This window comes from Castor canadensis, chromosome 15, assembly GCF_047511655.1.
Source record: "Castor canadensis chromosome 15, mCasCan1.hap1v2, whole genome shotgun sequence".
Taxonomy (NCBI): Eukaryota; Metazoa; Chordata; class Mammalia; order Rodentia; family Castoridae; genus Castor; species Castor canadensis.
The window spans coordinates 19,268,360-19,296,169 of record NC_133400.1 but is presented as its reverse complement, the minus strand read 5'-3'; the positions used below and the strand labels follow the sequence as shown (position 1 = coordinate 19,296,169).

The 27,810-nt window shown below is 47.0% G+C and overlaps 1 pseudogene; it reads left to right on the top strand.

Annotated features, from left to right (window-relative positions):
• Positions 1-2,363: 2,363 nt before the first annotated feature.
• On the top strand, positions 2,364-22,348 carry LOC109680191 (pyrethroid hydrolase Ces2e-like; annotated as a pseudogene).
• Positions 22,349-27,810: the final 5,462 nt, after the last annotated feature.

Here is a 27,810-nt window from a genome sequence, read left to right as displayed (position 1 = left end):
AGGTGCTCTTTCCGCTTGAGCCACTCTGCCAGCACATCACACCAGGTGTCTGAGATGCCTCTCCTGTAGGTCTTGGCCAATCTGAAATACAATACAAACTCTCCCTTACAACTCAGAGTACAGGCACCTGTGACTCTCAGAAGAAAATGGAGAGAGAGATGATCCAGGGTGTCCTGCAGCGAAGGTCTGCACAGATGGTGAGACCGTCAGAGACAGCAACAATGGAAAGGACATGCCAGATATCCTGCCCATACAGGGACCCCCAGGAACAGAGGTTGAACTAAGCTTGGGTTACTGGGGGAGTTCCAGAGCTTGGCCTTTTCCCCTTTTCCTTGTCTCATCCCAGGCCCCATGTCTCCGCCCTGAGGCTGCTGCCAGGAACCCGCCTATGCTGACCCCTCCATGGGCTACATGCTGTCTCCTGAGTATGGTGACCTGCTGATGGAAGAATACATGGGGGACACTGAGGATCCCCAGACAAACTGAGCCCAGTTCTGAGTGATGATCAGGACAATATCATCATGACTCCTGCATAGCAAGCAGCACACTTTCCTATGAGTACATCTGTAACGAGGCACGCCTGCCCTGGGAGCTGCTCAGAGCAGTGCTGCCAGATGAGCTCTGTGCTGTCCAGACCAATACCTGCCTTTCTCAGGGCCTGAGTGCCAGGCACTTGACAGTAATCATGTCAATAAATCCTTATGACTAGTCCAAGGGACAGACAGCACCCATTTAACAAAAGAGGAAGCTGATTAATGGCAACTCAGTGTCTTATAAGACCAACCATGAGTAAGGGCAAGTTGGGTAATGGGAGGGCTTGGGCTGGGTGGTGTGGGTGGAAAATGGACCAGATTGGGATGGGAGGTCAAGCTACAGGTAGATGGTGAGGGTGGAAAGGGATAAGTAAGACAGATGGGTTGGCTAGGATCTTGACCTTGTCCTCCTCTGTCTACGGAGAAAGAGGCTCTGGTCTACTTATTTCATGATCTGATCTAGATCAGGGAATGAATTTGGGGCTCAGAGTGATCCCACATGCCAAACTGAGATGGCATGTCCACAAAAACTATAAAAGCGAGAACCTTCCCCACTGGCCAGTGCTTGACCAGGATGAGCAGTGCCTGCAGCTGATCATCCAGCTCCCATGCACCGGGGCCTGAAGGCCTCCAGGCAAGAGCTCTGGACCAAGATCTTGTCCTGTAGTATCCAGAAGGTCACGGGGGCTGAGAAGAATCTAGCAGAGCTGTAGCAGACTGTGTTGATGAGTGGGGGTGACTTGAGTGCAGGTAGGGTCAGCCTGTGGTACATAGAAGTCCAATAAGGCGCGGGTTTTGACACCTACTTTCACGTAGCCATTCATCCCCTCTCATCCATGCACTCAGCCAAACTCATAAAAATCCCTGTATGAAGTCCATTGCCAACCCTGCTCGGCTCTCTCTTGTGTGAACATTCAGTAAATTCCCCAAGGAAGCTGCTTGGGGACAAGGAGCTTTAAAGGGGACCAAGGAAACTATGAATCCTTGAGGGCAAGGAGGATTTTCAGGATGGAAGGTACAGGTTACAGCTCCCTGAGATCACTCAAGAGGCTACCCAAGGCCCTTGGAAAGTGAATCCCATTGTCCATCTGTAGGGTCCTGAGCCTGCTTCAAAGGGAAATGACCTTTATAGATAACGTTGTTTAGACACTCGGATAACACCATGTTTCTTTCTCTTCATATGTTGTGAGAAAAATGGAACCATTATAACAGCCATGGAGTCACTAATCCAGATAAAAGCTCATGGGGTACCCAAAAGTTACACGATTGATCTTGAGTTCCTCACTCATGGACCAGTACAGGGGAGACAGAGAGTTTCTTTTCATGTGGACAGGTGCACAGAGCCTGAGAGAATATGTTTAGGAGCAGCTCAAATGGGTTTTGGGTGGGACAGAGCCACTGATAGCTATCTTGATATCCCCAAGTGGTTGTGTGGATCCATGCAGGTACACTGGTTGCAAGCACGGGTTCCATACATGATGGTTCCATATTCGCAGCCACTGAGAATGCAGTGGTGATCACTATCCAGTGTGGCCTGGGTGTCCTGGGCTTCTTCAGGTGAGCATGGGACTGAACTGGACAATAGAACTGAGTAGGACTAGACAGTCCATTGACCCTGGTCTCACCACTTCTCAGATCTGGAGACCAGCATGTCACTGGCAACTAGGACTACCTTGAGTAAGTGGCCAATGTGTGCTGTTCAAGGAGAAACTTCACTGCTTCAGAGGCAACCCTAACTGCATTACCATTTTTGGCAAGTCTGAAGGTGGCAATAATGTGTTCTCACAAGTAGTGTCCCCCAGGTCCCAAGGAATCTTCCATGGTGCCATCATGGAAAGTGGGGTAGCTCTGCCACCAATCCTCATCTCCGACACCTTTGAGGTGGTCTACTCAGTCAGTGCCCTCATCAGCCCAACCCAGACACTCTGCCTCACCCTTACCCTCAGAGCCTCTGGCTCCATCGAGTTGCCTTGGAAAATATCTTCATCCTGGGAATTGCTAAATGTCTCAAGGGTCACCATATATACCCTTCTGCCTCACAAAGACTGAGTGTGTTCCATGGCCAAGAAAGCTGCCACCCTGGACAACCCATTATTGGCAGAACCTTGTAAAACTTGGAATGGTCCCTCCTACTGGAGTTTCTGAATGTCAGGGAAGTTGGAACAATATCACACCTGCAGCAACCCACACACTGTCCCATATGAGATGTGCTGACACATGCACTGAGTTAGGGCCTGGGAAAAGACTATTCTCTCTGAACGGATGAGGCAGACCCTGATTATTTTCTTTACAGATGGTGGCCAACCTTTCTGCCTGTCACCAGGTGGATTCAGAGGCCCTGGTGGACTGCCTGAGAGGCAAGATTTTGGCTATTAACAAGGTAAGGTTCAATGAAGTGGATGTGGAAGAAGAGGGATATAAATAGGGTATGGAGAACCCGTCCCTACAACTCTCAAGCAATTACTTCTTCTTCATGACTACGTGTCCTTGAAACATCAATGCAAAATGGGACCTAGAAACACTAAACCAGGTGTAGGATCTCTTAGGATGAGTGAGCATCCTGACAAGATTTGGACTGGGTGGATGTAACTCAAGGACATCAGAAAATATCCTGTGCCTGGCCTTGATCCCTGACCTTGAATGCCACCTGAGCCCTTCAAGACATACCTGAGTCTTCCTACTCAGGCACCCCCAGAGACACCCCTATTGGCCTGTGCTGATTTTCATCCTGTTACCAGCATCATTGATGTCCACAATGATGAGTATGGCTTTGTCATCCCCATGATAAGTCTCAGTCCCACCTTCTTGGAACCCTAGTGAGCTCAGGTAGTTAGTGGGAGGAGGGTCTAGTGGTATGTGACTTCATGACTTGAGATCCATGCCACCCCAAACTGAAACCTTCCTTCCATTATCCAGTTCATGGGGTAAAATCAAACCATATTGAAATGATCAGAGAAACATTACTGACTATTATACAGAATATGACAGCCACTTGGTGAGTGAGGATTCCAGGGTTGGTTTGCATTACACAGATATCCCATGATATCTTGCTCATGCAGTAAACACCAGGAATAAAGGGTGGGCTTGTGTTGGGGAAGAGGCTCTAATGCTGAGGGGACCTCCAAGCAAGTACGAGGCCCTGAGATCAAATCTCAGTACTACAAAAGAATGGGAGTAAGGGGTGGGGTACTTGTGTATTTGTGTTTAGGTCACCCCAGATCTTGTCCCTTACCCAGTGTACTTGATCCCATCCGAGGCCCCATCTCCACCCTGAGGCTACAGCTTCCATGTCCTGGAGTCTTCTTATTATGACTCCTCCTGATTCTCCTGGGCTAGGGATTGCCTGCTGGTTGTGGTGATTTCTTGATGGAAGAATACATGGGGGACACTGACGACCCCCAGACCCTGCAACCCACTTCCAAGAGATGATGGGGACTTCATGTTTGTGATGCCTGTGCTCCAAGTAACACATTTTCAGCATGAGTACATATGTGACTGAGGCCTGACTGCCATTGGGGAGCTCAGAGCTGTGGGTTCCAAATGAGCTCTGTGGTGTACTAGTCCCCATCCAGGTCTTTATCAGCTCTGAGTGGCACCCACTTGATGTTCCACATATCAGCATTCTCATGGCTAATGTAAGAGACAGATGTCACCCAAATTTACAGAAGACAAACTGAGTCAGTCCAGTCAGTAACTTTTCCAAGGCCACACAGCTTGGAAGCCCATGGACATGACTGAACCAAAGCTGCACCACCGGGCCTGTGCCAGCCTGGGCTCCCACCTCATCATCCAGATTTAGACAGACTTGGACCAAGCTCACACTTCAGTAATGGTGAGAAAGGACAGCTCCAGGTGACAGACACCATACCCTAACCTGTCCACTCCTCTAGGTTCCCGTTTCCCTGTCTCTTTCTATGAGTTCCAGCATCAGCCCAGTCTTTTCAAGGACATCAGGCCATCCCACATGAAGGCTGACCATGGTGATGAGGCTCCTTTTGTCTTCGGATACTTCTTGGACAGCAATAGTGAGTTTTCTTCATTTCCAGAAATTGGGATGGACCTGCTAAGGGGTGATTGTCCTTGCTGTCCACAAGTGGAAAATGAGGCTCAGTGAGAGATAGAATCACATGTGCACCATCTTATAGGTAAAGGAACCTCTAGGGTAGAATCCAAGCTCCCTCAATCTCTAGCCTGTGCTCCTTCCACTTTCTGCACCCACCATAGTGTCAGGTATAGGTGTAGAGGGGCAGTGGCTCAAAGGCATGATTGTTTCTAAATGACTTCCCAGGGTGAGAGGAAGGAAAGGGCAGCTGGGTAAGGAATGAGCTCAGGACAGATGCAGTTCAAGGTCAGGATGAATAAGGGAAGGTTGGGGAAGTGTGGAAGGGGAGGGAACGGCACCTGGCCTGGTGTACAGAGTGAGGTTATGGAGAGTGTTGAGAGTGGAGCCTGACTCATTGGCCTGATATGGTGTCCAGACCTTGACCTTGTCCTCCTCTCTTCAGCTGACTTCACTGAGTAGGAGGCGCTTCTAAGCAGCAGGGTGAAGAAGTGCTGGGCCACCTTTTCTCAGAATGGTTGAGAGTGTATAGGGAGGAGGATCAGAAGAATACAGTTTAGGCCTGAGTCCTGACGCTGTAGCAGGGAGGTAGGGATGGCATAGCAGAGAGATAAAACCTGAGAAATCTGAACATGAGGAAGGTCACATAGCACCAGGGAGGGGAAAGTCACATAGCACTATGGTAAAGTGGACAATAAAATTAAATATAACCATATATGGATTAGACCTTGCTTTTTACTTCTGAACATGCTATCAATGGTATATAAGGTGAAACTACTTTGTTCACAGGGCACAGCCTTTGGTTATGATTCTGCTGAGTCTGTGCTGGCACAATAAAATGTCGCTTCCTGCTAATTGCCTCAAGAGTCTCATATCTCAGCTAGCAAACTCTTGCAACATGAATACCCCCACACCCCCAAACTTCCCAGAATGGATCCCATCCAGCATTTCCCTTTTCTGGACAGGCCTCATTACCATGCATGGGTTCTTTATCATATGATTGTGTCCTCAAATCCCACTCAGAGGAGGACACCTTGGGAGTGCCAGTCATTTGTCCCTTGTCCAACTGACATGAGAGTTGGTGCACAATACTATAGCCCTATCACAGCCAACCTCAGAAAAGGAGGGAAAAATAGGCCAACTGGCCCTGCCCCATGAGGAGCAAACACTGATGGGAGGTTCTTACATTACTGTATCAGGGACGGATGTGGCCTTCACTCTCTACCCCTGGCCTGTTTGGTTCCTTGTCCTGACCACGAACTGGGGGTGATGCCTTGGCTTCGTACCAGAATGACCCCCCTCCCACCCTACGTGGATGTTGGATCCTCAGGAATGCCAGCAAGGAGGATCTGCCCCACTGGCCTGTGCTTGACCAAGAAAAGCAGTATTTGAAGCTGGACATCCAGCCTGCTGTGGCCCAGTCCGTGAAGGATGACAGGCTGCAGTTCTGAACCAAAACCCTGTCCTGGAAGATCAAGAGCTTACAGGGCCTAAAATGAATCACTCAGAGATGTAACAGACTGTATCCAGGAAGGGAATGGGCTTGAGTTTAGGTGACATCAGCCTGATGTGCCAACTTGCCCACACAGGAGCTGAGGTTGACTCCAACAGTCCGGTAGTCATACATCCCTGCTTTCAGCCTATACTTATAAATAACTTACTGCATGATGTTCATTGCCACGTTGGCCTGAGCCCTCTCTTGTTAGACATAATCAATAAATGGCCATATGAAAATGTGGATGGATGAGGCCCAATACATGGTCACACTATGCCACACAATACTGGCCCATGGCCCCTTCCTCTCAGGCTCACCTTGGTCCTCTTCCAGCCTTCTGTCCTGTTCCCTATCCTCCAAATCCTCCATTCCATTCAGATAAACAAGGTGCTTCAGGCAATGTTACCCACATCAGGGGGTCAAAAATCCCATGTGCACCACTAGAAAAGTCCCATATTCTCTCTCTTCTGAAATGGACCAATGAAACCCCAGGTACTAAAAGCCCTGGGGTCTTAGTGAGTGCAGGTGATAAACAGGATTATCATAAGTTGTAACCAGGAATTGTGGTGAGTGTCTGAGATCCAAATTACTGGAAAGATTGAGAAAGGAGGCTTGCAGAAGCCCAGGAGATCCAGTTATCCGGGAGAAGCATTGCCATAACCCTCCTCCTTTTAAAGAAAAAACACAAAGAAATCATAAGCTGGGTTCTTTAAAAGCAACACAAAAGTGTTCAGGTTTTGAGGTCAAGGTGCAAGTAGATTTGTTGTCAAATGAGGTCTTTGCCCCTGCATCAAAGATGGAAAGATGGTTCCTTGTGTCCTTACTTCGGGGGATGGACAAATGATGCCTCTCGTGATATTTCACCTTTAAAGAACCTCTCCTCTGAATTTCATCACATCTGGGATTAGATTTCAGCATTTGAATTTGGAGCACACAAGCTGTCAGACAACAGCACCTACAGTTCCCCAATATCAGCCCCCAGGCTCCTAACTACTGAAAATGTCTACATCTTTGGCCCTGTAGATTGATTACCATTTAGGTTGGCATTGAAAACAACCCACTCATTCATCTATTTCTTCACGAAAGCTGTAACTGGTCCCTGTTTTACAAGCAGCAGGATTGGGCATGTCCATTGACCCTTGAACCTCTGCCATCTCTGGTGGTACCTGAAGAGGCAGGTGCATTTCTTGGTGGCCAGAAGTTTGCTGTTATTCTAAGTGATTCTGCACACACTGTGAGGCCCACAGAAACAAGATCAGGGAACATGTATGAAGTTTGTCTGTGGGAAGTGTCCTTGAGTTTGGGTTGGGGGGTCAGAAGGACTAGACATTATAACAGAAGAGATTTCTACACCTGGTTCTCTGAGGCCTGTATATCCAGGGAGGAGTTCTCATGGGTTGCAGAGATCCCCTGGCAAGTTTCTGACCCACTGAGCATCTCCTGCTCTGCTTGGCCCACCATGTGGTTAATTTTCATTATGGCATTATTGTTTTCCCCACACTGTTTGACCACTCCAGTACATCTTCCCTTACAGTTTATGTCACTTACAAAGGTACCAAATTGTGCTCAATCTGTTTCTTTGCTCAATCAAATCACTTTGTATGGGTCGTTAAGAAGCATGCAATATCACCATGACCAAGTAGGCTTCACCACAACCAAGTAGGCTTCATCCCAGTGATGCAGGGGTGGTTCAACATACGAAAATCAATAAATGTAATAAACCACATTAACAGAAGCAAAGACAAAAACCACTTGATCATCTCAATAGATGCAGAAAAGGCTTTGATATGATCCAACACCATTTCATGATAAAAGCTCTAAGAAAACTAGGAATAGAGGGAAAGTTCCTCAACATTATAAAAGCTATATATGACAAACCTGCAGCCAGCATTATACTTAATGGAGAAAAACTGAAACCATTCCTTCTAAAATCAGGAACCAGACAAGGATGCCCACTATCTTCACTCCTATTCAACATAGTACTGGAATTACAAGCCAGAGCAATTAGGCAAGAAAAGGAATAAAAGGAATACAAATAGGTAAAGAAACTGTTAAAATATCCCCATTTGCAGATGACATGATCCTATACCTTAAGACCCAAAAAACTCTACTCAGAAGCTTCTAGACATCATCAATAGCTACAGCAAGGTAGCAGGATATAAAATCAACATAGAAAAATCATTAGCATTTCTATACACTAACAATGAGCAAACTGAAAAAGAATGTATGAAAACAATTCCATTTACAATTGCCTCAAAAAAAATCAAATACCTAGGTGTAAACCTAACAAAAGATGTGAAAGACCTCTACAAGGAAAACTATACACTTCTGAAGAAAGAGATTGAGGAAGACTATAGAAAGTGGAGAGATCTCCCATGCTCATGGATTGGTAGAATCAACATAGTAAAAATGTCGATACTCCCAAAAGTAATCTACATGTTTAATGCAATTCCCATCAAAATTCCAACGACATTCATTAAAGAGATTGAAAAATCTACCATTAAATTAATATGGAAACACAAGAGGCCACGAATAGCCAAGGCAATACTCAGTCAAAAGAACAATGCAGGAGGTATCACAATACCTGACTTCAAACTATATTACAAAGCAATAACAATAAAAACAGCATGGTACTGGCACAAAAACAGACATGAAGACTAGTGGAACAGAATAGAGGACCCAATAAGAAACCACACAACTATAATCAACTTGTCTTTGACAAAGGAGCTAAAAATATACGATGGAGAAATAGCAGCCTCTTCAACAAAAACTACTAGGAAAACTGGTGAGCAGTCTGCAAAAAACTGAAACTAGATTCATGTATATCACCCTATATCAATATTAACTCATATGGATCAAGGATCTTAATATCAGACCACAAACTCTAAAGTTGATACCGAAAAGAGTAGGAACTACTCTGGAGTTAGTAGGTATAGGTAAGAACTTTCTCAACGAAACCCCAGTAGCACAGCAACTAAGAGATAGCATAGATAAATGGGACCTCATAAAACTAAAAAGCTTCGTTCATCAAAAGAAATGGTCTCTAAACTGAATAGAACACCCACAGAGTGGGAGAAAATATTTGTCAACTAGACATTAGACAAAGGACTGATAACCAGAACATATAGGGAACTAAAAAACTAAATTCTCCCAAAACTAATGAACCAATAAAGAAATGGACAAGTGAACTAAACAAAACATTCTCAAAGGAAGAAATTCAAATGGCCAAAAAAACACATGAAAAAATGCTCACCATCTCTAGCAATAAAGGAAATGCAAATTAAAACCTCACTAAGATTCCACCTCACCCCTGTTAGAATAGCCATCATAAGCAACACCACCACCATTAGGTGTTGGCGAGGATGCGGGGAAATGTGGCAATGTAAACTAGTACAACCACTCCTGGAAAAATATTTGGAGGCTACTTAAAAAGCTAGACATTGATCTACCATTTGATCCAGCAATACCACTCTTGGGGATATACCAAAAAAACTGTGACACAGGTTACTCCAGAGGCACCTGCACACCCATGTTTATTGCAGCACTATTCACAATAGCCAAGTTATGGAAACAGCCAAGATGCCCCACCACCGACGAATGGATTAAGAAAATGTGGTATCTATACATAATGGAATTTTATACAGCCATGAAGAAGAACGAAATATTATCATTTGCTGGTAGATGGATGGAATTGGAGAACATCATTCTGAGTGAGGTTAGCCTGGCCCAAAAGACCAAAAATCATATGTTCTCCCTCATATGTGGACATTAGATCAAGGGCAAACACAACAATGGGATTGGACTTTGAGCACATGATAAAAGCAAGAGTACACAAGGGAGGGGTGAGGATAGGTAAGACACCTAAAAAATTAGCATTTGTTGCTCTTAACACTGAGAAACTACAGCAGATACCTTAAAAGCAACTGAGGCCAATAGGAAAAGGGGACCAGGAACTAGAGAAAAGGTGAGATCAAAAAGAATTAACCTAGAAGGTAACACACACTCACAGGAAATTCATGTGAGTCAACTCCCTGTATAGTTATCCTTATCTCAGTCAGCAAAAACCCTTGTTCATTCCTATTATGGCTTCTACTCTTTCTACAACAAAATTAGAAATAAGGGCAAAATAGTTTCTGCTGGGTATTGAGAGGGTGGGGGAGAGAGGGAGGGGGTGGAGTGGGTGGTAAGAGAGGGGTTGGGGACAGGGGGGAGAAATGACCCAAGCCTTGTATGCACATATGAATAATGAAACAATTTTTAAAAAGCTTCCTATAGACCTTAGGACTCCACCATGCTCTACCTCTGGCCAGCTCATCCTCTGAAGCTACCAGTCTACCCGGGTCAAAACCCCTTTTGTTCATTCAGTGTATTTAAACCCAACCTCAGGGCTTTAGGACTTTTGTGATGAATGATGAAGTTTCCCATGATGCCTTGTGCACCAGGTGGCAGACAAGGATAACATGAAGACCGGGGTGAGTTGGGAGAGGTAAGAGAACTGTGAGTGACAGGACTTGTGCACTCTGTCCTGAGAGATCACTGAGCTCCTGCTGCACAAAAGCCCCTGTGTGGTGTCAGTACTGCCCATGAACAGGATGGTTCCCCAAGGGGCTCCCAGACAACTTCTTGCAAATTTAGCAGTTATTTATAAGATTTTTATTAAGGAGTAATTTACATGTAATTACATTCATCCATTTACTGCAGAGTTTGGTACATTTATGTAAATGTATGAGACATGTAATCACCGCCCATGCAGTGTGAGAACACTTCTTTCACCTCAGTGCTCGTCCTCACACCCCTTTGCATGCATTGTCCGGGACCCTGCTTCCTAGCAAACACCTACCTGCTTTCTGTCAACTGTAGTTTGGAAACTGTACACAGTTTGGAAATGTTAAAGACCTTTCTGTCACTTCGTATGAAAGGAATCATTGGTGACTTTCTGTGCCACCAGGCATAACTTCTTTTAGGTTCAAGTAACACTTCCTTCCTTTTACTGAGGGGAGCCGTCCCATGTGTGCACACAATACATGGATTGATGTACATCTGAGTAACATCCATTTTTGGCTATTTTTTGTGGGTTCATTTTTTTAAAAAAGGTTCCTGCTATGTAGTGAAGATTGGCCTCAAAAATCCAATCCCCGTGTGTTAGCCTCCAGAGTGCTGGGATTACAGGCATAAACCACTGAGCACGAGTCTGGCTCTTTTTAATAAAGTTGTTATGCACATTTTCAGACATGACTTTCATTTGTTTTCCATAAAGACCTGAGAATGGAATTGCTGAATCATATGACACATATGCATTTTACTTAAAGAAAAGGCCACACTGGCTTCCAAAATGACTAGGTCATTTTGCATTCCACCAGCCATGAATGACGGTGCCAGTCTCCATGTTCCCAACACTTGAGTGTATTGTGCTTCAATCTCATTGTATTGAATGGTGTTAAGTTATGGTGTCTCTGTAGTAGATGTGTCCCTGACCCTTAATTAAATTTGATTAAATTTATTTATTTATTTATTTATTTGGCAGTGGTTTTTGAACTTAGGGCCTCATGTTTGCTAGGGAGGCACTCTTACTGCTGTAGACACTCCACCTATTTTATTTTTTAATTAATTAATTTATTTACTCTTCTTGAGACAAGTGAACTAAAACTCAGTTTCCTTCTGCCTCAGCTTCCAATTTACTGCAATTATGCATGTATGTCACCATGCCTGAATCTCCTTGGACTTTTAGCTTCAGCTTCTTTCTTCTGTTCAATTTCTCACTGTCTCTATCTCAATTTGTCTCTCTCTGTCTCTTTCTATCAGTCTCTCTCGCTCTTACTGTCTGTCTCTCTCTCACTGGATCACTGTGAATTTTCACCACCTTCCCATGCACACAGAAATGTTGCTGAGACATCCTCATTGCACAGTTTTACTATGATCTTAGGCATCATGGATGCCAGGACCTCAGTAAGATGGTGCAAGAAAGGGTGGAGTACCTGGGGCAGTGGTAGACTGCAGCCCCAGAATTGGGAAGAAACCCTGAGTTGTCCAGAAAGATCCAGTTGGTGACCATATTGGGATGAACTGGGATGTCTCAGACCTAATGTCCAACTGTTAATTAGGTTAGCAGAATCAAGAACAGAGAAAATCTGCCCAGAAGGGTTCAGATTATAGCTGGGACCAACGTACTTCCAAAGGAAGCAAGGAATTGACAGCAGGCCTTGCTGATTAGGTAGAGGTCAAGGGAAGCCCTGATCATGCTGTGTCAGAGGAAATAATCTCTCCCAGAAAGGTGTCAAGAAGGAATTCTTTTGGTGGCAGTCTCTGTGTTCCCAGCACTTTGTATAGTGGAATGAAAGTGTGAAGGGCTGTTCTCAGGAGGCACTGAAGGCTATCTGGGATCAAATCCCATACAACTTCCTCTGGGAAGTAAGGTCAGGTGGGAGCTCCTGGTCCCTGCTCTTTTTGCTATATCCAGGCAGGATTCTAGGTGTTTTAGACACTCCTGTCTCCCCAGACTTAGCGCAGGTCCATACACTTCAGTCTCATCACAGCTCTGTGATCAGAAAGATCCTCTTAAATGTTGTCAAATGGGTAAAGGATGGTGAATTTGTTCTTGGTGGGAGCTAGCCTCTAGGGCAACCACAGGGTGGGATGTAGAGAGTAGTTGGATATTGACTTAAGAAGGGCTAGTCTCAGTGGGTGCCCATGGAACAACACTTCCCAAATAGGGATGGGTCCATGCAGACCCAGAGACCATGACCATAAAGGTCCAAAGCCTTAAAGGGACTCTGGTAAAGCATAAGGCCTTGAGAGCATGGAGGAATTGCAGGATGAATGGGATAATCACAGCTCCCTGCCTCTGCTCAAGTGGTTGCTTTTGCCTTGTCAAAGTTCTCAAACATTCCCTGCTCTTTCCTTTCTGTCCTCAATGTCCTCATTGGGCCTGTGACCGCAATGACAGTGAACTTGGTACTGCAGGTTTCAGGCAGGGCTTCTTGGTATTTTGGAGGTGCTGCAGAATCACTTGGCACCTTTAAAGAGGCTAAAGGGGGCACGGGAGGAGGGTAGGAGGCTATGCCCCAAATGTAGACACTGCTTACTCCGTGCCACTCTCTTGTAGCCCTGCTTTGCCAGGATAAGCCAGAGCACCAACTCCTGGTGCTCTGTAAAAGCCCAGCCAGATATCAGTTGCCTGTCATTGAGTCTGGGTCTGCTCTGTAGAGCTGACATAGGCCTGAGAGAGGACCATGCCCCTCGACCAACACCCAGTGCAGCAGGGGACTGTGTCCAGTGGGGTCCAGCTCCTCCTGCTGGGCCTGGGTGAGGTTCATATGAAGGAGACGGAAACCGGGCTCAGATCTGCCTAAACTGTGCAGATGCCAAGTCGATGCCAGTTGTTCAATGTGCTCCTGACCATTTGTTCTTATGGGTCTTACAACTGATTTGATTGAATGGGTGTGTCACTGTAATAGTAATCTAGTGTTTGAGCATTGGCCTCCAACCCCCTTCCCCATAGTGCTCTCTCTCCCTCTCTCTCCCTCTCTGTTTCTTACTTTCTCTCCCTCTGAGCTTATATACTCTGAGACTTATTCACTGCATGTTTTTATCATGATCTTGGCCATGGTCAAGGTCAATGAGTTTGTTGAGCGGAAGTTGCAGAGCACGAGAGCACCCTGCCCATGAGATGGACTGCAGTCACAGAATTAGGAATGAGGGAGAAACCCTGTTGCTGTCCAGTTAACATGAAGGAGCTATAAGATGACCCAGTATGGGAGGAGTTGGCATCTTTCAGCCCCCACAGCCCAGCTGTAATTAGGTGAGGAATATTAAGGGCAGGGAGAGCTCTGCCCACACAGGGACTGCAATATTGGATGGGAGACCTTGAATGGACAGAAGGCCTTGATGAATGGGCAAGGTCAAGGAGAAGCAGTGATCCAGGCTCCTGGCCCCTCAGTCCCGGGGAAATGCGGTTGCTACCACCATGGCTCTGAGAAGGGACAAAAACTGTGCCGGGTGGGCTCTGAGTGCCTATGGGGGCAGGAATGCCGAGGTAGTTGTTTGTTTTCAGGGAGCAGGTAGTTGTTGGTTATAGGCTGTCTGAGATTGAGTTTAACGTTATTTGCTCTTGGAAGTCATGCTGGATGGATGACCACAGTGCCAGGATGCCTGTCCTACATCCACACAGCGCTCAGGATGCTCAGAATCTCCAGGTGAGGACCTGACACCTCTTACTCAAAAAAGCTCTACTTAGTTCCTAGTGCCAGGGCCAACAGGCTCCATTTCATGATGTTACTGTGGATAAATTACTGTGCACTGGATTGGGTCAGGGGTGATGGACCTGCAGAAGTGCTACTGTCTCAAGTATATTACAATTGAAGGGCCAAGGCTGAGTGGGGAAGGGCCCTCAGATCATGGACTCTAAGAGATGAGGAGCTGTTGAAGGGGATGAGTAAACCATGCATGCTGATTGCCTGAAGGAGTTCTGCAGATGAACGACACAGTTACTTAGAAAAAGGACACAGGAAATGGCACTTCTCAGGCAGTTCCTTTGACCTCATCAAAGTTCAGAGCCATTGTCCATCTGTGGGGTCCTGAGCAAGAAACTCCTCAGAGATGCCCTCTTAGCTTCTCCAATTATAGCATTCTACACCCTCTTTCCACCCCCTATAGTCTAAACACTAGGAATCAGACTGCAGAGACAATGATCATGCAGTGACTAGCTCTGTGTAGGGGCTTCCTGGTATCTCTGAGGTCAGCAGAAGGCAGGTAGTAACTTTGGAGGAGCTGAAGGGGGCATGGGAAGAGGGGTGGCAGCCATACACTACATGCTGACCACTGGTTTCCTGTGATCACCGCCTGCTCAGTGCCACTATCATGCAGCACCCACCTGGCACTGTTCCTACCCCTTTCCTGTCCAAACTCCAGCCAGGATGAGGCCCTGATGCTCAGTTGTCTGTCAGTGAAACACTGCAGACACAGTCCAGAGAGTCAACCATGCAGCTGGAACAACTGCCTATGTGGCTGAGACCGTGGCCTGTGGGCATCTGCCTCTCCTCCTCCATGTCTAAGGTGACACTTCTGCAGGGGATGACAGGGACCAGGGTCAGATCTGCCACACTGTGCAGAGGCACAGCCTGAGATTGGGAGCAGAGGACTCTAGACGGAAGGGACTTGTCCCGTTGCTTCAATGGCAATTCACAATTTACAAATCATGGGAGTTGGATTTGAGGAAGAGGAAACAAATTTTATTATTTGTGGGACAAAGACGAGGATAGGGACAGTGGAGGCCTTAAACCTCTGTCATCCGACGTCCGAGAGAAAATGTCCACCTTTTCGAGGAGAGTTCAGGGGTTAAGCTTGAATGGGTGAATTCCTGCATGTCCATCTTAGTTACGGGTCTTGATTCTCCAGGTGTCGGTCACCACTTCTCTGAAGCTTTACCTTGGCTGGAAGATTTACTGCTCTGGTGGTCAGGAAGAGATAAAGGGTAGAAGACCCCCAGGATAATTGATGAACAAAGGACGTTAACCTTTGTTACCAGATTCTCCAGAAATTAGACAAAGAGGGGAAAAGAGTCAGTTTAATCAACAAGCAGAATATACTGGCCAGAAGACAAGCTAGCTATCCATAAGGTTTTTCTTTTTCTGGTCCCTATGATAAAAAATTCAGGTGTGGGAAGCTTGTGTCCATGTAACAGGTCTAAAAGCCCAGGGTGGTCCCTGAAGCTGAGAGGGTCAGGGCTGTATGAGGACACATCACTGAATAGGCAGGCCATTAAGGAGGGTTTTGAAGAGCCAGGAGGGCAGGTCAGAAACCTGGGGTGGGATTTAGAAACCTTTCCTCCTGCATTTGTAGTCAGAACACAATGATGATAATACTTTCATAGTGCCATTTGTCTCTGATTGTGACATCTCCTGGGCCAGAAAAGTCCTCTGCCACTCTCCAAACAGGCCCCAGGCAAGGTTACTGACTCTGAAGGGATTCACAAATCCCTGGTACCACATCTCAATGCTGAAAGGAGAGAGCACTTGGGTTCATTTCATACCATGAACCTGACCCAGTGCATAGTAATGGCTTGGCTTCCAGAGCAATGGGAATGTGCTCTTTGCGTGCCGTGTACTCTCCAGGATCTTATCAGAAGTTCATGCTCTCAGGGCTCGATGCCCAGAATGTATGTGCAACCCTTGACCCCTTCCCACCTAAGTCCTCTGGTGTGGGCCCCGATGAGATCTTTGCCATTTTCCCAATCTAATCTGCACTAAGAATTCCCCACCCATGGCCACCACTGCTGGACTCCTTATCTTACCCGCTCATGGTCACTTTGACTCCACTTTGAGATGGGATATGCAGCAGTGATCTGGAGCATCATGGTTCAAAACCAGCCCAAGGCAAATAGTTCATAAGACTCTATCTCAATAAAACTCAAAAGAAAACATCTGGTAGAGTGGCTCAAGTGATAGGGTGCCTGTTGTAAACTTGAGGCCCTGAGTTCAGACCATAATGGCACAAAAAATTACAAATGGCCTAGTATTTGCATGGAACCTGACCTTGTAGCTTTTGACAACCCTCTAGCTTACATATAGTGACTACTACAACGTGAATGCTATATACATATTGCAATACTATGTTGTTTAGGAAATAAGAACAAAAAGTCTGTGTGCGCTCAACACATGCACAGAGTTGTTTCTTTGTTTCTTTTAATATTTTCAATCTGCAAGATTGAATGAAGCCAGGGATATGAACTCACTGAGATGGAGGTGTAGTAACTGACACTTGTCTACACCACACTCCTGGCTTCTTCAGAAGAACAATCAAATTCCCTTGGACTTTAAACACATTGTGAATTTAATGGTGCTTAGAGTAGTCACAGAATTAAGCACCTCCTTTCCCCTTGCCCCGAAACACAACCCCTAACCTCTGTCTTGGACACCAACCTGCTGATCCTGTTAATGATATAAAATTTAGAACTTTTCATGAAAATAGAATTGCGTAACCAGTGGTGTGGGAGGAGCAGAGTGAAAAAGAAAAACCACGTGAAGCCAATGTTTGCAGACCAGTGTCTTCACAAGGCAAACCCGGAGTAGCGAGGAGGTGGCAACACTCCCAGCGGGCATGACATCTCACTGGGCAGGCCCAGCTCTCATGTGCTTCTCTCCACCCACAGGCCAGGACTCAGCCAGCCCCATCAGGAACACTCTCACAGGGCAGGTCGGGGCAGCCTCGTCCACGTGAAGGGCACCGATGTGGGGGTGCACACCTTCCTAGGAATTCCCTTTGCCAAGCCACCTCTAGGACTTCTGAGGTTTGCGCCCCCCGAGCCTGCTGCACCTTGGAGTGGTGTGAGGGATGGGACCTCCCACCCAGCCATGTAAGCTCTCCCAGGTCCCAGGGAACTTCAGGCCTTTGGATAGGGCCCTCTGAGCTCTGGGCCAGGCCTACTGGTTCTTCCATTGGAACCCACAGACTTTTTCCCTCTGCATTGGGAGGATTCAACATGCATTTTTCCAATGAATTCCAAGAGTGGAGCAACCAATAAGATTCCGAGAGTGGAGCAACCCTGCCAGGCTCAAACTCAGGGCTTGGTACCTGGACATGTTAGCTCCTTCTACTGTGGTAGGAATTGAGAGAAAATTGTGCCCTGGTCCATTTATTCCCGGTGTTCTCTGCCACCAGGGGAGGTGTCTATGGGAAAGGTCCAGGTTGGCTCCATGAAATGTGAGTGCTCCTGGCTCCAGCAGCAGATACTGCAGGTCCCTAGTAGGGCAACAGGGAGCCTCCTTGGGAAACCTATTCTCCACAGTGATTGTGCCAACGGACAGGGCCAGGTGCCATTGGCCAAAGATCACGTTTATGTGCTTCCAGCTGGAGACTCTATGGGAGGGTTGGTGTGCCCAGTTAGTCTGCGCTTGGCCTAAGGGATGTCCTACTTCCCTATGGGAAAGAGGTCCCCAATTATTCATGCACTACTTGTGAGTCTCTCACCGCCATGTCCACAAAGTCTTCGCACCCAGAAAGTGAAACCAACCATAGTATGGGAACAGAGTCCGGACAGCTCCAACAAGTCTGAGGTCAGAGGCCTTAGCCTTTTGAGGAACTGAGAGTTTGCCCTAAGAACTGGGCCCAGACAACCCATGCAGGTGCCCAAGTGCTCATCTTTGATATCACCCAAGTCCCCAGCCATTGATCATCTATTGTGCCAATGAAGTCAGGTGACCTTTTTCATTATTGTTAAGTGAGCCACTCAGAGAAATACCACTTCTCTTTTCTCTTCATATGTTTCTGGAATAATGGCACCATTATTCCAGTCTTGAAGGCATTAGTTCAGAATTGGGTTCAAGGGGTGGCACCAAAAAGTAATACTGAGTGATCTTGTGTCCCTAATGCATGGCTCAGGTCAGGGGGAATTGAGATATTTCTTCCTATATGGGCAGGTGCACAGGCCGAAGTGAGCAGTATAGGGAGAGTCCAGAGAGGGTATGGGCTGGGTCAGAACGTGTGATCTCTGTCTTGATTTCCTCAGGTGATGGTGTGGATCCATGGAGGTGCACTGGTTGCAGGCATGGCTTCCTCATATGATGCTTCCATACTGGCAGCCACTGAGAATGTGGTGGTGGTCGCTATCCAGTATCGCCTGAGTGTCCTGAGCTTCTTCAGGTGAGCCTAGGGGTGGACAGGAGAGTGGGAGCAGGGTAGGCCCAGGACAGACCTGTGACCCTTACCGTTGCCACTTCTCAGCACTGGAGACCAGCACACATCTGGCAACCAGGGCTCCCTGGACCAGGTGGCCCCCCTTCATTGTGTCCAGAAGAATATCACCCATTACGGGGGCAACCCTGCCCGAGACACCATTATTGGCGAGTCTGCAGGTGGCACTAGTGTGTCCTCACTTGTCATGTCCCCCATATCCCAAAGACTCTTCCACGATGCCATCATGGAGAGTGGGGAGGCTCTGCTGCCAGACCTCATCTCCAGCTCTTTTGAAGTGGTCTACACAGTGAGTGACTTCAACTACCCCAGACTAAAGGTGCCTAATCCTCAGATTCTCTAGCTCCATGGAGGTCCTTTGGAAAATGTCTCTGTCCTATGATTGGTGAAAGGCTCAAAGTTGAGAATGCACACCCTCTGCCTCATAGAGGCTAAGTGTGTTCTCTTGTCAGGAAAGTTGCCACCCTGGGACCCCTTTCATGAGCAGAAACTTGTAAGCAGTTAGGGTGTCCTATGTATCCCTGATCTCTAAACATCAGGGATGTGGAAACAATTTCACATGTGCAGCAAGCCATACACTGTACCCTGGAGATATCTTGACACATGGAGCATGGTGGAGTCTGGGAAAAACTTTCTCCTGTGTGAAAGGATGGGTCAGCCTTTGCCCTGTTTCCTTACAGGTGGTTGCCAACCTGTCTGCCTGTGGCAGGTAAACTCAGAGGCCCTGGTGCACTGCCTGAGAGGCAAGAGTGAAGAGGAGATTCTGGCTATTAAGAAGGTGAGGCTGATAGTGTGGGTATGGGGAAATTGACAATACATAGGGTTTGAGGAGTCAGTCCTTACTACACTGAAATAATGACCTCTCCTCCATGTCATGGTTTCCTTATTCCATGAATGCCAAATGGAGACCAAAAGAAACTAAACTACGTATAAGATCTCTTTGGATGGGTGTGAGCATCCTGGGGTGAATTTAGAATGGGTAAAATTAACTCAATTGCTTGAGAAAATGTCATGTGCCTGACCTGGATCCCTGACCTTGAATGCCCCTTCAGCCTTTCAAGACCATACCTGGATGGTAGATGGGGCCTTCCTATCCAGGCACCCCCAGGAGCTGTTGGTCTCTGCGGATTTTCAACCCGTCCCCAGCATCATAGGTGTCAACACTGATGAGTTTGGCTTCATCCTCCCCAATGTAAGTCTCACTTCCAATTCCTGGGACCCTAGGAATCTCATGCAGTGGGGAGGAGGCCTAGCAGTATGTGGCTTAATGGCATTACTTAAAGTCTCCTTCCACACCCAGTACCTGGGCTACTCTGAAACCATAAAAGAAATAAACAGAGGAACCTTGCCTGCTATTATGGAGAGCACGACAGCAAACATGGTGAGTGAGGATCCAGGGTTGGAAGCCATTGGAGAGATATCCCAAGATATCTTGCTGGTGCAGTAAACTCAAGGAATAAAGGGTGGGCTTGGACTGGTGGTGGGGCTCAAGTGCATAGATCCCATGACCAGCGAGCATTGGGCCTGAGGAACCCTAGTATTGCAAGAAAAGGTGAAGGATGTGAGTGTTTCTGGTGGGGTCACTCCACAGGTGGACCTTGCCCAGTATACTTGGTCCAGTCCCAGGCCCAATCTCCCCACCCTGAGGCACCTTACTCCATGTCCCGGATTATGTTTATGATGACTCTCCCTGATTCTCCTGTGCTAGGGGTTGCCTGCTGGTTGTGGTGGTCTCTTGATGGAAGAATACATGGGGGACACTGAGGACCCACAGATCCTCCAAGCCCATTTCTATGAGATGATGGCAGACTTCACGTTTGTGATGCCTGCGCTCCAAGTAGCACATTTTCAACGTGAGTACTTCTGTGACTGAGGCCTGACTGCCATTGGGGAACCCAGACCTGTGGTCCCAGGTGAGCTCTGTGGTGTCCTGGTCCCCATCCACATCCTTATCAACTCTGAGGGCTACGCATTTGATGTTTCACATATCAGCACATTGTCATGGCTAATGTGAGAGAGATGTCACCCCATTTTACAGAAGACATACTGAGTCAGTAACAGTCAGTGACTCTTCCAAGGCCACACAGCTTGGAAGCCCAAGGCCATGACTGAAGCAAGGCCTTCCCACTGGGCCTGCTCCAGCCTGGAGCTTCCCTCTTCATCATCCAGATGCCAGACAGCTGTGGTCCTAGCTCACACTTCAGTAATGGTGAGAAAGGACAGTTCAAGGTGACAGACCACTGCACTCCAACCTGTCCACACATCTAGGTTCCCATGCCCCTGTCTACTTCTATGAGTTCCAGCATCAGTCCAGCATTTTCAAGGACATCAGGCCGCCCCACGTGAAGGCTGACCATGGTGATGAGGTTTCTTTTGTCTTCAGATACTTCTTGAACAGCAAGAGTGAGTTTTCTTCATTTCCATTAATTGGGATGGACCCTGCTTTGGACCAGATGTGTGATTGTCCTTGCTGTCCACAAATGGAAAACTGAGACTCAGAAAGTGACAGAATCACATGTGCACCAACTTATAGCCCCAAATACCACTTGTTTACAATCCAAGCTCTCACAGACTCTAGCCTGCTCCTTCTAATATCTGCACCTCCCATAGTGTCACGTATGCATTTTTCGGGGGTGCTTCAACAGCATGATTGTTCCTAAAGGATATCCCAGAGTTAGAGTAAAGAAGGGGCTGCTAGGTCCGGAAAGATCTCAGGACAGATAAAGCTCAAAGTTGTAATGCGTAAGCGAAGGGCAAAGGAGGGGCTGGCCCTGAGTGTTAGCAGAGAGAACAAGACTTGGCCTCGGGTCCAGTGTCAGGATATGGAGGGAGTTGAGGGTGGAGCCTGATGGGGTGCCCTGATATGGTGGCCAAATCTTGACCTTGTCCTCCTCTATGCAGGTGACTTCACTGAGGAGGAGGAGCTGCTAAGCAGAAGGATGATGAAGTACTGGGCCAACTTTGCTCGGAATGGGTGAGAGCACCCAACACACCCAATCCCTGCATTGGGCTCATCCAGAACTCCTCTCATCTGGAGTGGCCTCATTACCATGCACGCATCCTTCATCATAGGATTGTTCTCTCCCCAACCACTAGGAGGAGGTGACGATGTGAGTGCCAGTCATTTGGCCCTTGTCCAAGAGACATGAGAGTTGGTCCAGTGTACTATGTCAGTATCAGAGCCTACGTCAGAGAAGAAGGGACAAATAGGCCAATTGGCTGCGTCCCACATTTCCAAACATGGGTCCTTACTTTCCTTTGTCTGGATAGGATGTGGCTTTCAGTCTCTACACACCCCTAGCCTACTGGTTGCTTGGCCTGTCCCAGATCTGGGACTTGTTATGAAAATGTCCCCAACTAACCCTACTGGGATGTTGTGTCCACAGGAACCCCAACAGTGGGGACCTGCCCAACTGGCCTAGGCTCCATCACGATGAGCAGTACTTGAAGCTGGACATGCAGCCTGCACTGGGCCAGGCCCTGAAGGCTGACAGGCTGCAGTTCTGGACCAAGACCCTGCCCCGGAAGATCGCGGAGCTTACAGGGCCTAAGAAGAATCATTAGGAGCTGTAGCACACTGTGTCCAGGAGGGAGTGGGCTTGAGTTCAGATGGCATCAGCCTGTGGTGCCCACACACCCAGGTAGGAGCTGAGGTTGACTCCCACTGTCCGGTAGTCATACATCCCTTCACTCAGCCTATACTTATAAATAACTCACTGCATAATGTTCCTTGACATGTCGCCCTGAGCCCTCTCTTGTTAGACATACTCAATAAATGGCCATATGAAAATGTGGATGGATGAAGCTCAATGCATGATCACACAATTCCACACAACACTGGCCCTTGACCCTTCCTCTCAGGCTCACCTTGTTCCTCTTCCAGCCTTCCCTCTCCCTATCCTCCCAATCCACAATTCCATTCAAATAAAGAAGCTGCTTTGAGCAATGTTATCCACATCAGGGGGTCAAAAATCTCATGTTCACCTCTAGAAAAGTCCCGTTTTCTCTCTCATCTGTAAGGGGCCAATAGAAACCCCTGTACTAAAAGCTTGGGGTATTTTGAGTTCAGCTGGTACAACAGGATTATCATAAGAGGTACTCAGCACTGTGGGGAGGGTCTGTGATCCAAGCTACTGGGGAGACACACAAGAGGGTTGCAATCCCAGGAGTTCTAGGTATTCAGAGAAACATTGCAATAACCCCCTGCTTTTCAAAAACAAACCCACAAAAAATCATATGCTGGTTATTTAAAAGCAAGAGCAGCTTGTTCACAGTTTTGGAGACTGAGAATTCCATGGTGAGGGTTAACCAGATTTGGTGTGAAATAAGGGCTCTGTCTCTGGATAAATGATGGCACCTGTGTCCAAACGTTTTGGAAAGTATAAATGATGATCCTCATGAGTTCATCACCTCCTAAAGAGGTGCATATCATCTGAATATCATGCAAAGTCCTGAGGACTCTGAATATCATCACATCAGACATTAGATTTCAATATATGAATGTGAAGCACACAGTATGTCAGACAACAGTACCTAGAGCTCCCAATTATGAGCTCCAAGGAACCTGACTACTGAAATGTCCCACTATGCTCCTGTAGATTCAATGTCATTTATGGTGGCATTGAAACAACCCATTCATTGTTCTATTTCTTTCCTAAAGCTGTGACTGGCCCCTAGTTTGCAAGGAGCAGGACTGGGCATATCCCTTAACCCCTTGAACATTTGCCATCTCAGGGGTACCGTGAAGAGGCAGGTGTGTTTCTCACTGGCCTGATGTTGCATTTTATGCTATATACAAAGATGCCAAATTGTACTAACACTGTTTCTTTGACCTCCCCAAAACCATTTCCTCTGTGTAATTGAGGCTGTGTCCCTCTTCCTATAGACCTTAGGATCTACCATGTCCTACCTCTAACCAACAAGTCTTCTGGAGCCAGATCACATCCCATTTCTTTCATCCACTGTATTGAAACCCAACTCAGGCCCTCATGACTTTTTAGGATGAAAGATGAAGATTTCCATGTTGTCTAGTGTACCAGGTAGGTAGCAGACAAGGATAACATGAAGACTGTAGTAAGAAGCTGGGCAAAATCAAGAGAAGTGTGAGTGACAGGACTCCTGCACTGTGTCCTGAGACATCACTGAGCTCCTGCTGCACACAAGGCCCTGTGTGGCTACAGGATTGCCGATGCACAGCATGCTTCCAGAGGGGGTTCCCAGGGAACTTCTCGCATTTCAGCAGTTATTTCATTAGACCTTTATCGAGGAAGAATTTACATGTAATTAAATTCACCCATATACCTGCATAGTTGGTAAATTTATGTAAATGTATGGGGCATGGAGTCACCCCCACATCCAGTATCAGGACACTTCTTGCACCCCAGTGCTCATCCTCACACCCCTGTACATTTACTATGTCCTGGACCCTGCTTCCTAGCAAACACCCAATTGCGTTCTGTCAATTGCAATTTTGAAAGTATACACAGTTTGGAAACTATACGCAGTTTGGAAAAGTTACAGACCTTTCTGTCACTTTGTATTAAAGGAATCATTTGTACCTTGCTCTGTCACCATGCACAGTGTCTTTGAGTTTCAAGGAACACTTCCTTTCTTTTACTGAGGAGAACCATTCCATGTGTGCACACACCACAGGGATTGTTGTATCTGAGTAACTTCTGCCTGGGGATGGTTTTTCATGAGTTCAATTTTTTAAGACAGATTTTTTCTGTACAGTGAAGACTGGCCACAAAATCCCATCCTCCTGTGTAACCCTCCCGTGTTCTGAGATTTGAGGCAAATGCCACCATGCACGGATCAGGGTAATTTTTAATCAAGCTGTTATGTACATTTTCAGACATGACTTTCATTCTTTCTGGTAACGACCTGAGAAAGGAATTGCTGAGTCATATGACAAATGCATATTTAACTTAAAGAAAATGCCAGGATGTCTTCTGAAAGGACTCGGTCATTCTGCATCCACACCAGCCATGAATGACAGAACCTGTTGCTACATGTCATCAACACTTGAATGTATTGTTCTTCAATCTGCTTACAAGCCTGTCTCCTGAATCTTAGCCCAGGTCCATAGAGCCCTATCTCATCACAGCACTGCAACAGCAAGTTCTCTCTTAATTGCTGGATAAGTGACAGTGAACTTGTTCTCAGTAGGAGCTAGAAGCAGGGGAGACACAAGGTGGGTGTAGGGTTAGTAGGCGGATAGGTCCTTTTGTGTTTCCATTGAACAGCCATTCCCAGACAGTGAGGGGTCCATGCAGCAGGGATCCATGCAGACCCTCAGAGCATGAATCAAAGAGTGGAGAGCCTTTGAAGGGATAATGTATGACTCGTTGAGAGCAAGGAGCAATTTCAGGATGAAGGGGAGAGTCACGGCTCCCTGCCTCTGCTCAACTGGTTGCATTTGCCATTTCAAAGTTTTCAAAGATTCATGCCATTGTCCATCCCTGGGATCCTGAGTGCTGTGCCTCCTCAGGGAAGCCTTCCTGACGTCTCATTACAGCCGCCTGCTCTTTCCTTCTTGTCCTCTATGTTTTCTTTGGTCCTGCAATGCAAGGAGAGTGAACTTACTGACTGCCGGTTTGAAACAAGGGTCCTAGCATTTTGAAGGTGCTGCAGAAGCCACTCAGCACCTTTAAAAGAGGCTATAGGGGCATGGGAAGAGGGGAGGCATCCATGTCCACATGCTATCCACTTGCTCCTCTTGACCTCTGCCTGCTCTATACCACTCTCCTGCAATCCTGCCTTAAGAGGCTCCAAATTGAGCACTGCCTCCTCCCTGCTGGGTGCAAACTCCAGCCTTGTCTCAGCTGCCTGTCATTGAGGCTGGTCCTGCCCTGCAGTGCTGACCTCGGCCTGAGAGAGGATCATGCCCTACACCGACACCCAGTGCAGCCGAGCACCGTGGCCTGTGGTCTGCTGCTTCTCCTTCTATGGGGCCAGGGTGAGGCTCCTGTGAGGGTGACAGGACCCAGGATCAGATTTGTGCAGAACTGTGCACAAGCAAAAACAGAGTATGGAAGAAAGGTGCTTGGGAAAGAGAGGAGCTGATAGAGTTGGCAGCCCTCAAAAGCGTGAGGCCCGTGGGAACCACTGTGGGATCTGCCCATCTCCTGACCCCATTCTTTGTCTGCCCAGTCCCCGCTTGGGCCTTCCTCCTTTGCCTGTTGTGACCAGTCTTTCAAGTCTCCAGGACTTTCCCACAGGAAGTTCTGCCAACTATCACTAATTAGCTCCCATTTTAAATAGTGTTTTGCCTTGGGCTGGGGCTGGAGCTCAAATGGTCGAACACCTGCGTAGCAAGTGTGAAGTGCTGAGTTCAAACCCCAGAACTACCACCACTTTAAAGAAAGCGAGCGAGAGAGAAAGGAACATATTTCTATCCCACTCACACCTGGCTCTATGACAGACACCATCAGGGCACAGGTCTTACACACAGAGCCTAGGACATTGGCTAAGAATACATGCATGTTCTTATCCTTGGTTTCCACCTAAAGGGTCACAGATTCACCCCCTTTCTGGTACCATGCTTTTCCACTTCCTCACACTACTTCATGGTAGAATGGATTCATAAACGGTGTTTTGCTTTCTTTAGTTTTGTTTTGGGTGGCTCTGGGGTTGGAACTCAGGATCTCACACTTACAAGTCAGGTGCTCTTACTGTTTGAGCCACTCTGCCAGCACATCACACCAGGTGTCTGAGATGCCTCTCCTGTAGTTCTTGGCCAATCTGAAATACAATACAAACTCTCCGTTACAACTCAGAGCACAGCCACTTGGGACTCTCACAAGAAAATGGGGAGATGGTACAGGGTGTCCTGAAGAGAAGGTCAGTACAGATGGTGAGACCTTCAGGGACAGCAACAATGGAAAGGACATGTCAGATATCCTGCCCACACAGGGACCTCCAGGAACAGAGGTTGAACTAAGCTTGGGTACTGGGTGAGTTCCAGAGTTTCGCCCTTTCCCCTATTCTTCGTCTCCTCCCAGGCCCCATGTCCCTATCCTGAGGCTGCTGCCAGGAGCCCGCCTATCCTGACCCCTCCATGGGCTACATGCTGTCTCCTGAGTATGGTGACCTGCTGATGGAAGAGTACATGGGGGACACTGAGGACCCACAGACCAACCGAGCCCAGTTCTGAGAGATGATGCAGGACAACATTGTCATGACTCCTGCATTGCAAGCAGCACCCTTTCAGTATGAGTACATCTGTAACGAGGCACGCCTGCCCTGGGAGCTGCTCAGAGCAGTACTCCCAGATGAGCTCTGTGCTGTCCAGACCAATACCTGCCTTTCTCAGGGCCTGAGTGCTGGGCACTTGACAGTAATCATGTAGTAAATCCTTCATATTAAAGGAATCATTGGTGTTTTGAAATTCAAGGAACACTTCCTTACTTTTACTGAGGCAAGCACTTCCATGTGTTCACACAATACATTGATGTTCATCTGAGTAACATCCATTTTCAGCAGTTTTTTGTGGGTTCATTTTTTTTTAAAGGCTCCTGCTATGTAGTGAAGTTGGCCTCAAAAATCCAATCCCCCTGTGTTAGCCTCCAGAGTGCTGGGATTACAGGCATAATCCACCGAGCACCAGACAGGGCTCTTTTTAATAAAGTTGTTATGCACATTTTCAGACATGACTTTCATTTGTTTTGGGTAAAGCCCTGAGAATGGAATTGCTGAGTCATATGACAAATATGCATGTTACTTAAAAAAAAATGCCACAGTGTCTTCCAAAATGAGTAGGTCATTTTGCATTCCACCAGCCATGAATGATGGTGCCAGTGCTCCATGTTCCCAACACTTCACTGTATTGTGCTTGAATCTCATCGAATTGAATGTTGTTAAGTTATGGTGTCTTTGTGGCAGATGTATCCCTGACTCTTAATTTTATTAAATTAAATTAATTTATTTATTTATTTGACACTGGTGTTTGAACAAGGGCATCTTGTTTGCTAGGGACACACTCTAACCACTGTAGACACTCCACCTATTTTATTTTTTAATTAATTAATTTATTT